Consider the following 12,080-nt stretch of genomic DNA (forward strand, 5'->3'; position numbering starts at 1 on the left):
AGTGAAATGCTTATTTACAGGTCCTTTTCCAACAATGCAGAGTTTAAGATAAAAAAATAAAATAAAACATAGAAATAGTGACACAAGGAATAAATACAGTGAAAAAACAAACAATAAAAAGTAAAAATAACATGCCTATATACAGGGAGTAGCCATAACTACATACGAGGACACCTGTAATTCTTTATAATTTGGTGAAAGCCCCCCCCCCCCACTATATATACAAAAGTATGTGGACACCCCTTCAAATTAGTTGATTTGGCTATTTCAGCCACACCAGTTGCTGACAGGTGTATAAGATCGAACACAGCAATGCAATCTCCATAGACAAACATTGGCAGTAGAATGGCCTTACTGAAGAGCTCAGTGACCTTCAACGTAGCACCATCATAGGATGCCACCATTCCATCAAGTCAGTTCGTCAAATTTCTGCCCTGCTAGAGCTGACCCAGTCAACTGTAAGCACTGTTATTGTGAAGTGGGATCTCCCAGGATCAACAATGGCTCAGCCACACAAGCTCACAGAATGGGACAGCCGGGTGCTGAAGTGCATTGCGCGTAAAAACCGTCTGTCCTCAGTTGCAACACTCACTGCCAAGTTTCCTCTGGAAGCAACGTCAGCACAATAACTGTTCGTCGGGAGCTTATTGAAATGGGTTTCCATGGCCGAGCAGCTGCACACAAGCCTAAGATCACCATGCGCAATGCCAAGATTTGGTTCATTATTCCTCCTCCACCAGACTTTACAGTTGGAACTATGCATTGCAGGAGGTAGAGGTAGAGTTCTCCTTGCATCTGCCAAACCCAGATTCGTCCGTCAGACTGACAGATGGTGAAGCGTGATTCATCACTCCAGAGAATGCGTTTCCACTGCTCCAGAGTCCAATGGTGGGGTGCTTTACACCACTCCAGCCGACACTTGGCATTGTGCATGGTGATCTTAGGCTTGCGTGCAGCTGCTCGGCCATGGAAACCCATTTCATGGAGGTCCCGACAAACAGTTATTGTACTGACGTTGCTTCCAGAGGCCATTTGGAACTTGGTTGTGAGTGTTGCAACTGAAGACAGACAACTTTTATGTGCTGTGTGCTTCATCACTAGGCAGTCCTGTTCTGAAAGCTTGTGTGGCCTACCACTTCACAGCTGAGCTGTTGTTTCTCCTTAATATTCCCACTTCACAATAACAGCACTTACAGTTGAACATGCAGCTCTAGCAGGGAAGAAATTTGACGAACTGACTTGTTGGAAATGTGGCATCCTATCAAGGTGCTACGTTGAAAGTCAGTGAGCACTTCAGTAAGGCCATTCTCCTGGCAATATTTGTCTATGGAGATAGCATGGCGGTTTGCTCGATTTTATAGACCTATCAGCAAAAGGGTGTGGCTGAAATGGCCAAATCCACCAATTTGAAGGGGTGTCCATATACATTTCTATATATAGTGTATATGTAGTACACAATAAAGACAATCAATTACGGGTCAATATCTGAATATTGCTCCCAGCATTGATCAAAGCTCAGAACGTTTATATGATTGATCTGACTGAGTTCTAATCGCGCCTGCCTCTTCGCGTTCGAGTGGAATTATGAACAGTGGCTTGCTTGTTCACTCTCAAACTGCTAACTCCGCCCTCTCGCCACACAGGCTGAGGGCCTGAGACGTGAAACCAGCTAGCAGTCGGCTCTAGTTGGCAACTAGAGATGCTGCTGACAGTGTGATTGCTCATCAATTTGTACCTTCACCAGCCTGTGAAGTAAATCATATTGGTTTCTAACAGGGTTTCCATCCGACCTTTTTATGCGAGTAAAGTACATGTTGGATAAAAAATGTAATTACAGGCCTGATGGAAACAACACATTTGTTGATAAAACAAGTTTTGCTAGACAAGGTGTGATCGTTTTGTTATTGATAAAGTCAATTATGGGAGAAATGAAGGTGGAAACGCTTTAATGCGCAAATATTTATATAATAACCATCATATTGAAATAAACGTGGAGTTAAGCGATTACGTTATCCTCGCACTATACGACTTTTCGGGAAATCGTGCAGTCTATTAGGCTAGAGATTAAACTATGATGAACTTCACAGGGTGGTGAAAGTGCAAGGTGATGAGCTTGATGTTATTTTCCAATAAATATCGAGGGTCTTATTCTGGTTGATCGAGGCTAGGCTGCCATTTGACAAGTAAGGAATAATCAAAGAGGGGCTATGCTTTAAATAATTATGTGGAAGGTGTGCTCCACACCGCGCTAGAGGAGTTGATCTGATCTTCCACAGAGTTGCATTATTTTCCAGAAAATAAGAGCCCCTAGTTGATTATCCTTTTTATACCAAGGCTACAATTGAACACATTTGCCACTAGAAATATGTTCATTTGCTGGAAGAATAACACGTTTACCAGATCGCTACAGTAGTTGTCGTGGTAACCAAACAAACATACATGATATATTTTTGGCTAACCAAACTTTAATTTTTAAAATGTATTTTTAACCAAACCATCCGAACTAGCTTGCTATTATGAGCATCGAATTCAACAATACCGATTCTGTTTCTGGTTAGCGAAACATAGCTACCGCCTTGTGTAGCCCCGCCCACTTGACACAGTTCCATTCGAACGCGATTGTGTTTGTTTCCGTTTTACAACTTCCGTCAACGCTAGCGAATTACCTCAGAGCGGTGGCTAACACATCTTAGCAAATAAACAAAAACAAAACATGGTTCACATTTGGGAAAACACAAATAGTTTCACCAGGAGGAGGGAAAGGGATTAGTATTTTTGAAGGCAGATGTTCAGCCCAGCCAATCAAGCATCAATCAATTTACCACTCTACTTGGGTACTTGTATCCTACAACGGATCAGTAGAGACAGCTGAGGGATTTTACAGGCATGCTGGGAACATGAGCGAAGACATAACTAGAGGTTTGGGTGGGTAATACCCATGCGAAGGAGATGGGAATGTATGGAAGGGAGTTTAGCCCAACGGTAGCTATTCCTGTAAATCCACCATGGCTACTCCCACCTCCAGTAGTAGATCTAAACGTATTGGAGAGACTACAGAAAGATAGGGAGGGTGTTGATCCATCTGATTTGTTTAAGAGAAGTCTTGATGCTGAGTCTCCAGTCCTTTTATATCAAGACAAGACCTGCTTTACGAGGTGCTACAAACCCATGGCAGGAGTAAACAAATGGATATACAGCTAATATTTACATGGGTCCCAGCTTATGTGGGAGTGCAGTTGATATACTGGCTAAACAAGCACTAAGTAGTGGGGATGTTGATGTGGTAGTTTCAATGAGCAAGGCAGAAGCAAAAAGTGATGGTGGAGAAATGGCAAGAGCAGTGGAATAGAGATACTGAGGGCAGGCATTTATTTCAAGTACAGAGGAAAGTTGGGGAGGGGAGAACGGCAGGAAGAGACAGAAGAGAGGCTATATTTACAAGATTAATAGTGGGACACAGCCAGTTGAATAAGACCTTACATGTGATAGGAAAGCATCCAACAGGAAAATGTGAGTATTGCCAGGAAACAGACAGTGGAGCATGTATTGCTACAGTGTGGACATTGGAGGGAAAGAGGGAGGATGAGATCTAGAAGGGGGGGATACAGGAATTAGTTTAAATAGTATATTGAGTAGAAAGTCATTAGATATAGTCTCAAATATTTTGTTATTTTTTAAAAGAGCAACGGGGCTGGCAGGTAGGATTTAGTTTCTCCCTGTCTCTGGCCCACACTCCAGTACAGTAGGTGTCGGTAATGCACCATAACGTTGGATGCCAACCGCCGATAAACCCCACCCTAGAAGAAATAGAGCTGGCTGGATGATTTTCGTAAGCAAAGTCACTTGCATTTCTATGTCTAACATTACTCAACATAAGCGATTACAGTTTACAAGCCGCCTACATGTGTTGTGGTGACAGGTACTACAATCCATAGGCTAACTTTATGATAGAGTTCTTAGATGATATGATCAATCTTCGCATTACTTGGTCATGTAATTGATGTTTATAGTCTATTTTCTTCGTTCCTTTTATAGATGAAAGTTCGCAATACTGCCATATCTAGACACAGAATGATAAAACAGTCAGGCTTAACATTTTTATTTTTTATTTAACCTTTATTTAACTAGGCAAGTCAGTTATTAAGAACACATTCTTATTTACAATGACGGCCTACCCCGGACAAACCCGGACAACGCTGTGCCAATTGTGCTCCGCTCTATGGGACTCCCAATCACGGCCGGATGTGATACAGCCTAGAATCGAACCAGGGACTGTAGTGACGCCCCTTGCACTGAAATGCAGTGCCTTAGACCGCTGCGCCAGTGGCCAGTGACCAATATGCAGAAAAGTGTACCCTGCTTCCCACTCCTACATTCCACTCGTAGGAGGAATTGAATAGGAGCCTGAGACACCTGAATCTGCCTGTGGGGAGTCTGCTCTATAAGTGTGTTAATGCTGAACCAACAGTCAGTAGCATCCCAGGTAAAATTGGACTGAAAGGAATATTTATTTGTGGCTGTACCATTTTAATGTATTTGAAGATAATGAGCTGATGGCCTCCCAGTGGCTGGAAGACTGTGGATACTCTGTGGACCACATAGTTACTTTTGTCGTGTGTGGGACCCTTACGTCACCTCACAACTTTGCTGTCACTTTGAGAAACATGTCGAAGAGGCCGTCAGACGGGCAAGCAGTAAAAAAAAATATCAACCCTAAATTCAGAGCAGAGCAATACCCATTGTACTATTGAGTGAGGCGATAAGCTGTTTTGCAAATTCTGTCAACATACTATTGATTGGACCCGTAAAAATACGTGTGATGAGAACTTAAAGTCAAAGTCCATGTGAAGAACAAGGAAAAGCACAGTCTTAGCCAGAGCAGGCCTCTTGAAACTACCATTACTAGTGCAAACACATCAGCAGATTCAAGACTTGTGGCTGTGTGCACGGTGTCTGACATCCCCTTAGAAAAGATAAGAAAGCTACAGCTGTTTCTAGTGAAGCATTGCAGACAGGGAGGATCGTTGCCCGAAAATGAGTGCAGCATCTGTCAAACTCAACTGCCTGATGTGTTCGACCAACATATGACTGCCGTTCTACTGAAGATCCGTGGGAAGAAGTTTGCGGTGGTTGTTGACGAGACAACAGATGCAAGGGATTACAGCGTTCTAAACATCGTCATTGGTGAGTTAACTTAACAGCCTATTAGTATACCGTTGCAATAGGGTTCATTTACATCCTGCAATGTGAATTGTCCGCATGCAAATTGTGAAATTCCAAACGACAAGCTGTCGTGGTGAAATATAGCGATGTATAATGTCAGCAGCTGTCTGCCTCTCCATCTAACTAACTATAGCTGTATCTACATTGTGTTTACACTTAATTTAAATAACACTCATTTTGGTTAAAACATAATTCAAGTTATTCCTTATCTTTCATTGCAGGTGTTGAAAACCAATACTTTCTGGTGGATGTCATTTTCATGGACAGATGCAACTACTGCACGTTTTCCCAAAGCTATACTAGCCTCCCTCCACAGCAACGATCTGAACCTGAATGATGCCTGAGCAGTGGTCACAGATAATGCCTCCTACTGCCTGAAGGCATACAAGGAGGTTCTGAAAGGAGTGATGGCCAACAGTGTACATGTAACCTGTCTCTGCCATGTCATCAATCTGGTGGGTGAGACCTGGCAGCACTACAAATACGTCTCTTAAGTTGGATCACTTGTGACATGGATGACATCTGTCTTCCTCAAGAAGCCTGCCAGAAAGAGAAGATGGGTGATGACAGCTCTGTCACTCCTGGAAAGAACCCACCATCCCACAGAAGTGTCTGCATACAATGTCATGGAGGATCTGGGCTCTTACCTAGTGAATGGAACAGCAAAAACATGTGGGTATGGTGCCAAGACAGATGAGCTATTGAGAAAGATGGGGATTGGAGAGAGGTGCTTGACCTTCTCCATGATGCATTCCACTTGGCCTTCAAAGTTGTCAAAGCACTGGGACACACATCCAGCCAGGGAGGTCTACAGGCTGGCTAGGGTGTTCGTTCCTAGGCAGGCTCCAGCCATGGAAAAGTAGATTGAAAGCTTGTCATGAGAATTTTCAATCCCAATGATAATAACAATCAATAGCTTTGACCAATCCCCAAGGTTTGTAAGACCATAGGTTTAATAATAATTAGTCAAAGACTCAGCTTATGCAAAAGGTCAGTACAGTTTATTCACGAGAACGTTCTAAAGTCCACTATACAAAGACGTCAATTTTATAGCGCCGCAAATACTTCCACACAAACAGTAGATATCATACGCACCTACATACACACGAACAGTAGGTATCCTACGCACATACTTTATCAATACCCAGCCGACAAAGATTAGGGACCGTGAGAAGTACTCCCTGTCCTCCCTCATCTCTCAGAGGCCCCTAGCAAGGTCGGCACCGAATTTTGCTCAGACAGTCTGTGTTTAAGATACTAAAGAGACATATTGTACATACAGTGCCTTGCGAAAGTATTCGGCCCCCTTGAACTTTGCGACCTTTTGCCACATTTCAGGCTTCAAACATAAAGATATAAAACTGTATTTTTTTGTGAAGAATCAACAACAAGTGGGACACAATCATGAAGTGGAACAACATTTATTGGATATTTCAAACTTTTTTAACAAATCAAAAACTGAAAAATTGGGCGTGCAAAATTATTCAGCCCCCTTAAGTTAATACTTTGTAGCTCCACCTTTTGCTGCGATTACAGCTGCAAGTCGCTTGGGGTATGTCTCTATCAGTTTTGCACATCGAGAGACTGAAATTTTTTCCCATTCCTCCTTGCAAAACAGCTCGAGCTCAGTGAGGTTGGACGGAGAGCATTTGTGAACAGCAGTTTTCAGTTCTTTCCACAGATTCTCAATTGGATTCAGGTCTGGACTTTGACTTGGCCATTCTAACACCTGGATATGTTTATTTTTGAACCATTCCATTGTAGATTTTGCTTTATGTTTTGGATCATTGTCTTGTTGGAAGACAAATCTCCGTCCCAGTCTCAGGTCTTTTGCAGACTCCATCAGGTTTTCTTCCAGAATGGTCCTGTATTTGGCTCCATCCAGCTTCCCATCAATTTTAACCATCTTCCCTGTCCCTGCTGAAGAAAAGCAGGCCCAAACCATGATGCTGCCACCACCATGTTTGACAGTGGGGATGGTGTGTTCAGCTGTGTTGCTTTTACGACAAACATAACGTTTTGCATTGTTGCCAAAAAGTTCAATTTTGGTTTCATCTGACCAGAGCACCTTCTTCCACATGTTTGGTGTGTCTCCCAGGTGGCTTGTGGCAAACTTTAAACGACACTTTTTATGGATATCTTTAAGAAATGGCTTTCTTCTTGTCACTCTTCCATAAAGGCCAGATTTGTGCAATATACGACTAATTGTTGTCCTATGGACAGAGTCTCCCACCTCAGCTGTAGATCTCTGCAGTTCATCCAGAGTGATCATGGGCCTCTTGGCTGCATTTCTGATCAGTCTTCTCCTTGTATGAGCTGAAAGTTTAGAGGGACGGCCAGGTCTTGGTAGATTTGCAGTGGTCTGATACTCCTTCCATTTCAATATTATCGCTTGCACAGTGCTCCTTGGCATGTTTAAAGCTTGGGAAATCTTTTTGTATCCAAATCCGGCTTTAAACTTCTTCACAACAGTATCTCGGACCTGCCTGGTGTGTTCCTTGTTCTTCATGATGCTCTCTGCGCTTTTAACGGACCTCTGAGACTATCACAGTGCAGGTGCATTTATACGGAGACTTGATTACACACAGGTGGATTGTATTTATCATCATTAGTCATTTAGGTCAACTTTGGATCATTCAGAGATCCTCACTGAACTTCTGGAGAGAGTTTGCTGCACTGAAAGTAAAGGGGCTGAATAATTTTGCACGCCCAATTTTTAAGTTTTTGAATTGTTAAAAAAGTTTGAAATATCCAATAAATGTCGTTCCACTTCCTGATTGTGTCCCACTTGTTGTAGATTCTTCACAAAAAAATACAGTTTTATATCTTTATGTTTGAAGCCTGAAATGTGGCAAAAGGTCGCAAAGTTCAAGGTGGCCGAATACTTTCGCAAGGCACTGTAGACTTTTCTATTGTGTTATAGACTGTACGTTTGTTTATTCCATGTGTGTTGTTGTTTGTGTCACACTGCTTTGCTTTATCTTGGCCAGGTTGTAAATGAGAACTTGTTCTCAACTGGCTTACCTGGTTGAATAAAGGTGAAATCCAAAAAATCAAATACTGTATGTGGGAATGTCTTACGTCCGTCCTACATGTAGTGTTGGTACATGTTATATTCCTCAACTGCATATATCATAAATTGCTATTGTAAATAAAATTATTATGTTCAACAACTGACATTTTCAGATATTATTTTGACAAACACACTTTGGTGCTTACAATTCATTCTCTATTGTCATAGATTTGGTGGGCACTGTCATCTGTGATCTTTGTGATATTACTTTCTTTAAGCACGTACTGATGAAACTGTTACTTACTATTTTTTTCTTAAAGTCTACAAACGCTCTACATTTATTCACTCTGTGATAGGGTTGGATCCTATATTGGATCCTATATGCTACTTTTATTATTGTCCTGTAAATGGTTCAGTGCCTATAATTTAGGCTGTGTGTGTAGAATGGGGCATAAAGGAAATTACCTCTACTACTAAATTACTACTAGATTATAGTGATAAGGAAAACAGCATACAAATTTGGCTTGCGTATTAATTTGCCTATAACTAGGCAGAATTCCTTTATGTTTACATAAAAAGGAGAATATTTCAAAATGAGAAGATCCTGCCATGGAAAAGATGACTGGGTGGACATTTTTATTTATTTATTAGGCAAGTCAGTTAAGAACAAATTCTTATTTTCAATGACGGCCTAGTGCCTGTTCAGGGCAGAATGACAGATTTGTACCTTGTCAGCTCAGGGGTTTGAACTTGCAACCTTCCAGTTACTAGTCCAACACTCTAACCACTAGGCTACCCTGCCACCCCATAAAGTGTAAAGGAGGGGAAATAACTCACACCATGCAGCAGGACACCTTCAGCTGTGGGGTCTTTATAATGCAGGTTTGATAGTTATATTTTCAATAATGAATGGTTAGCTGTTATGTGACAATTAGGTAAAAAAAACTATTTTATTTTTTGGTGTAGATGGCCAAGGAAGTTGCACAGAACTTCCCCAACATCCCCTTCCAAATTCATATGGAACCTTCAAAAACATATGGAGCAACTGCGAAAAGAAATGGCTGAGGATATTCAAAAAATGTCTGGTATGTAATGACTTTAAATTCAAAGTAAATGTAAATTCTTTATTTTTATTTGTTGTGTCGGACAGCCATATGTTCAGTTCATGCCTATGATTTCAGAGTTCAACAAAGCCAACAACTGCTTCATGTGTGCCACTGATAAAGAACCTGGATATGGCCCAAAGACTGACTGGGTTAATCTTTTGACAACAGTGATGGCATGTAAGACAATTTATGATATAACACAATGGATGGCTAATTCATCATTCGTCATACTACATTGATATTTGATATTATTTATAACGTGTTACGCTTTGTTTTGTTTTAGATTGAATGTTTGCATGCCAACGGTGGTTCCATGTGCTGTAACTAGGAATGAAGACAAAAGAGTTCAACAGAGTAAAGAACACAAACTGGAAGTACAGTCTTTGTTGTTGAAAATGTATGCTATACCCCATCCACACTGAAGAGGCTCTGAAATGTACATCAACCAGGGATAAAGAGAAAGTTAACACTGTGAAATGTTTCATACTTATTTGAAGTTAAGTGTCTGTTGACATGTTGGAAAGACTAAAGGTCTACAATTTCTGTTTAATTTGTCAATATTATATTTTTATTAATTGCTTTACTGGCCACCATTACCATGGTTACATGTTCAGTATATGTATTGACCAGCCTACCTCACTAGCTCACTCTCCATCCCTGCTTTGGACAATTAATAGCATGACTCTCGTACTTTGCTCTTTTCCTTTATAGTTGATATTAACGATGAAAGGAGATATTATCTGTCTCTCTCCTATTGTTGTTAGCTGTTAAATACTGTGGAAAAATAAAAAAAACTGGGAAAATAAGTACTTAACTACCAATTTGTATAGATAAATATTAAAGAAAAGGGTAAACACAACACTGGACTGACCCCCCTAATTATCAAACTAATATTAATGTACAACAATATAGAAGAGACATACGAGGTTATGCATTATGGGTGTATATCCACTGCACGCTTCTTAGGTGTGTAATTGATATGACCAAGGAGCTATTGATATTTAAAACTGAAAAATGTACATTAAACCGCGTTATTGTACAGTACACAAACAAGTGTGCAATACAGAAGGGTACATTCTGCACCACGTTTGAAGTAAGTAGGTCACATGACCAAGGAGCTATTTAAATTTGGAAAAATTCATGTAAAATGAGATGAAAATGGAAAATGGACTAACTAAAGGGTGTGCAATATAGAAGGGTCGTCAGTGGACATACTGAACCTTGTTTGAAGTCATTAGGTCACATGACCAAGGAGCTATTGAAATTCAAAAATGTAAACAAATAATTGAAAATAGTGCGAGATGCAGATCGACAAAAAATAAAAATGTGCAATGTGTGTCTATGCCATTGGGTTAGCTAGAACTAATTTAATGGTAATGGTTAAATAGCTATTGAAATTGGGAACATTTGATTTGTCACTATGTTGACGGTCCCTAACTGCTGTTGGTAAACGTAAGGAAAATTACAGGCGAATATCCAACCTGAAACTTTACCTCGGTGTATTGGGCTCCACGGGTACATTGGGATCGACGTAGTGGTGGTTGGTGTTCAAAACAATGTAAAAACTGCCTCTTCATCCAATTATTGTGACAGCCTCGTACTGAACATATAATGCTTGTCAGGTTGATCGATTTTAGGATTTTGTGCGGTTCTGTCAGTGAAAAACTATCAAGCTCTCAACGAAAGTTCCACTCTTGCGTGCGCTAGCGTCACGCGAATGTTGCCGGAAATAAAAACACTATTTTATTTTTTTTAAATAAAAACACAATTGCAACGAACTCGCTTCGACCACTGACGTTCCAGAATAAGGCAAACAGCGAGTCTGTTTGTAGCTATACTGTAGCTACCTAGCACACTTGCTAGCTACTTCAGTGAATGTTGAACACATTTCTAGTGGAAAACGTGTTCAATTATAGCCATGGTATGAAAGGGATACTCAACTTGGGGCTCACTGCGTTCTCTGGAAAATGCAACTCGGTGGAAGGTCAAACACCTTCCACGTCATTCATTATTTTCCGTAGAATTTACAGCCCTTGGACCAAGGCTTGGTTGAGTATCCCTTACATAGGTTGTGTTCGTAAATTCACTCTGGCTATCTACTCCGATTTCAGAGCACTCTTGTTTGAGTGTGCAAGAATAATTTAATAACTGATGAATTAACGAATGCGCAATACTCAGTTGAATATGACTGAAGTTGTTGGTAAAAGTAGGCAAAACAAACGTAATTCAATTGTTGCAAGACGCAGTTAGTCACCAACCAACGCTATAGATAAGATGAAAACAACCTCATCAGCTCTGCTATGGCGCTCTGAATTTGCGAACATCAAGAGCGCACTCTGGCACTCCAAAGTGAATTCATGAACGCACCAACTCATGAAGCCTGTAGGCCTAGCCCAACTGTAGACGATCTACTGCCAGGTGATGGCTAGAGAGCACATGTCAATACCAGAGGGTATGTTCGATATATAATGCAACAAAAATGTGACAAAACCATCAGAGTTTAAAATGCGATAGGAATTTAACCACAACAATTATTTGTATTTGCACTAGGTCATCATCACACGTACCAACATACGGGTGGATCGTTCTACAGTGGTTCCTGTAGTATATGATCAAACCGGTGATTAGAACGCTTATTTAGAACCTCCAGTTTCGGTATGACGCAACAATCAGTATTTGAGCTGGCCACACTTTTTTCAGAAACATTTTGCACAAACACAGTCCTTACAAAGTCCAGA

General features: G+C 40.8%; 1 protein-coding gene and 2 long non-coding RNA genes across 7 annotated transcripts in view; 2 read left to right on the top strand and 1 right to left on the bottom strand.

Annotated features, from left to right (window-relative positions):
• LOC110520241 (1-phosphatidylinositol 3-phosphate 5-kinase) overlaps positions 1 to 11,673 on the bottom strand; it is a 45,020-nt gene extending 33,347 nt beyond the window's left edge. For 3 of the 5 annotated variants that reach the window (XM_090229970.1, XM_090229968.1, XM_090229961.1), the window contains exon 1: positions 10,836 to 11,069. The gene's annotated coding sequence lies outside the window, so the exon portion shown is untranslated. Of the gene's footprint in view, positions 1 to 10,835 lie in introns of all 5 variants that reach the window. The other 2 variants (XM_090229959.1, XM_090229966.1) reach the window with 2 other exon arrangements.
• Positions 2,824 to 8,393, top strand: LOC149984660 (uncharacterized). The gene is made up of 2 exons (XR_016494791.1): positions 2,824 to 5,184; positions 5,445 to 8,393. It is a non-coding gene; the product is annotated as an uncharacterized LOC149984660 (long non-coding RNA).
• On the top strand, positions 9,414 to 10,163 carry LOC118962850 (uncharacterized). Its single transcript, XR_005050118.2, has 2 exons — positions 9,414 to 9,519; positions 9,626 to 10,163. It is a non-coding gene; the product is annotated as an uncharacterized LOC118962850 (long non-coding RNA).
• Positions 11,674 to 12,080: the final 407 nt, after the last annotated feature.

The sequence above is a fragment of the Oncorhynchus mykiss genome, chromosome 3 (genome assembly GCF_057628025.1).
Source record: "Oncorhynchus mykiss isolate SJ-2025 chromosome 3, ASM5762802v1, whole genome shotgun sequence".
Taxonomy (NCBI): Eukaryota; Metazoa; Chordata; class Actinopteri; order Salmoniformes; family Salmonidae; genus Oncorhynchus; species Oncorhynchus mykiss.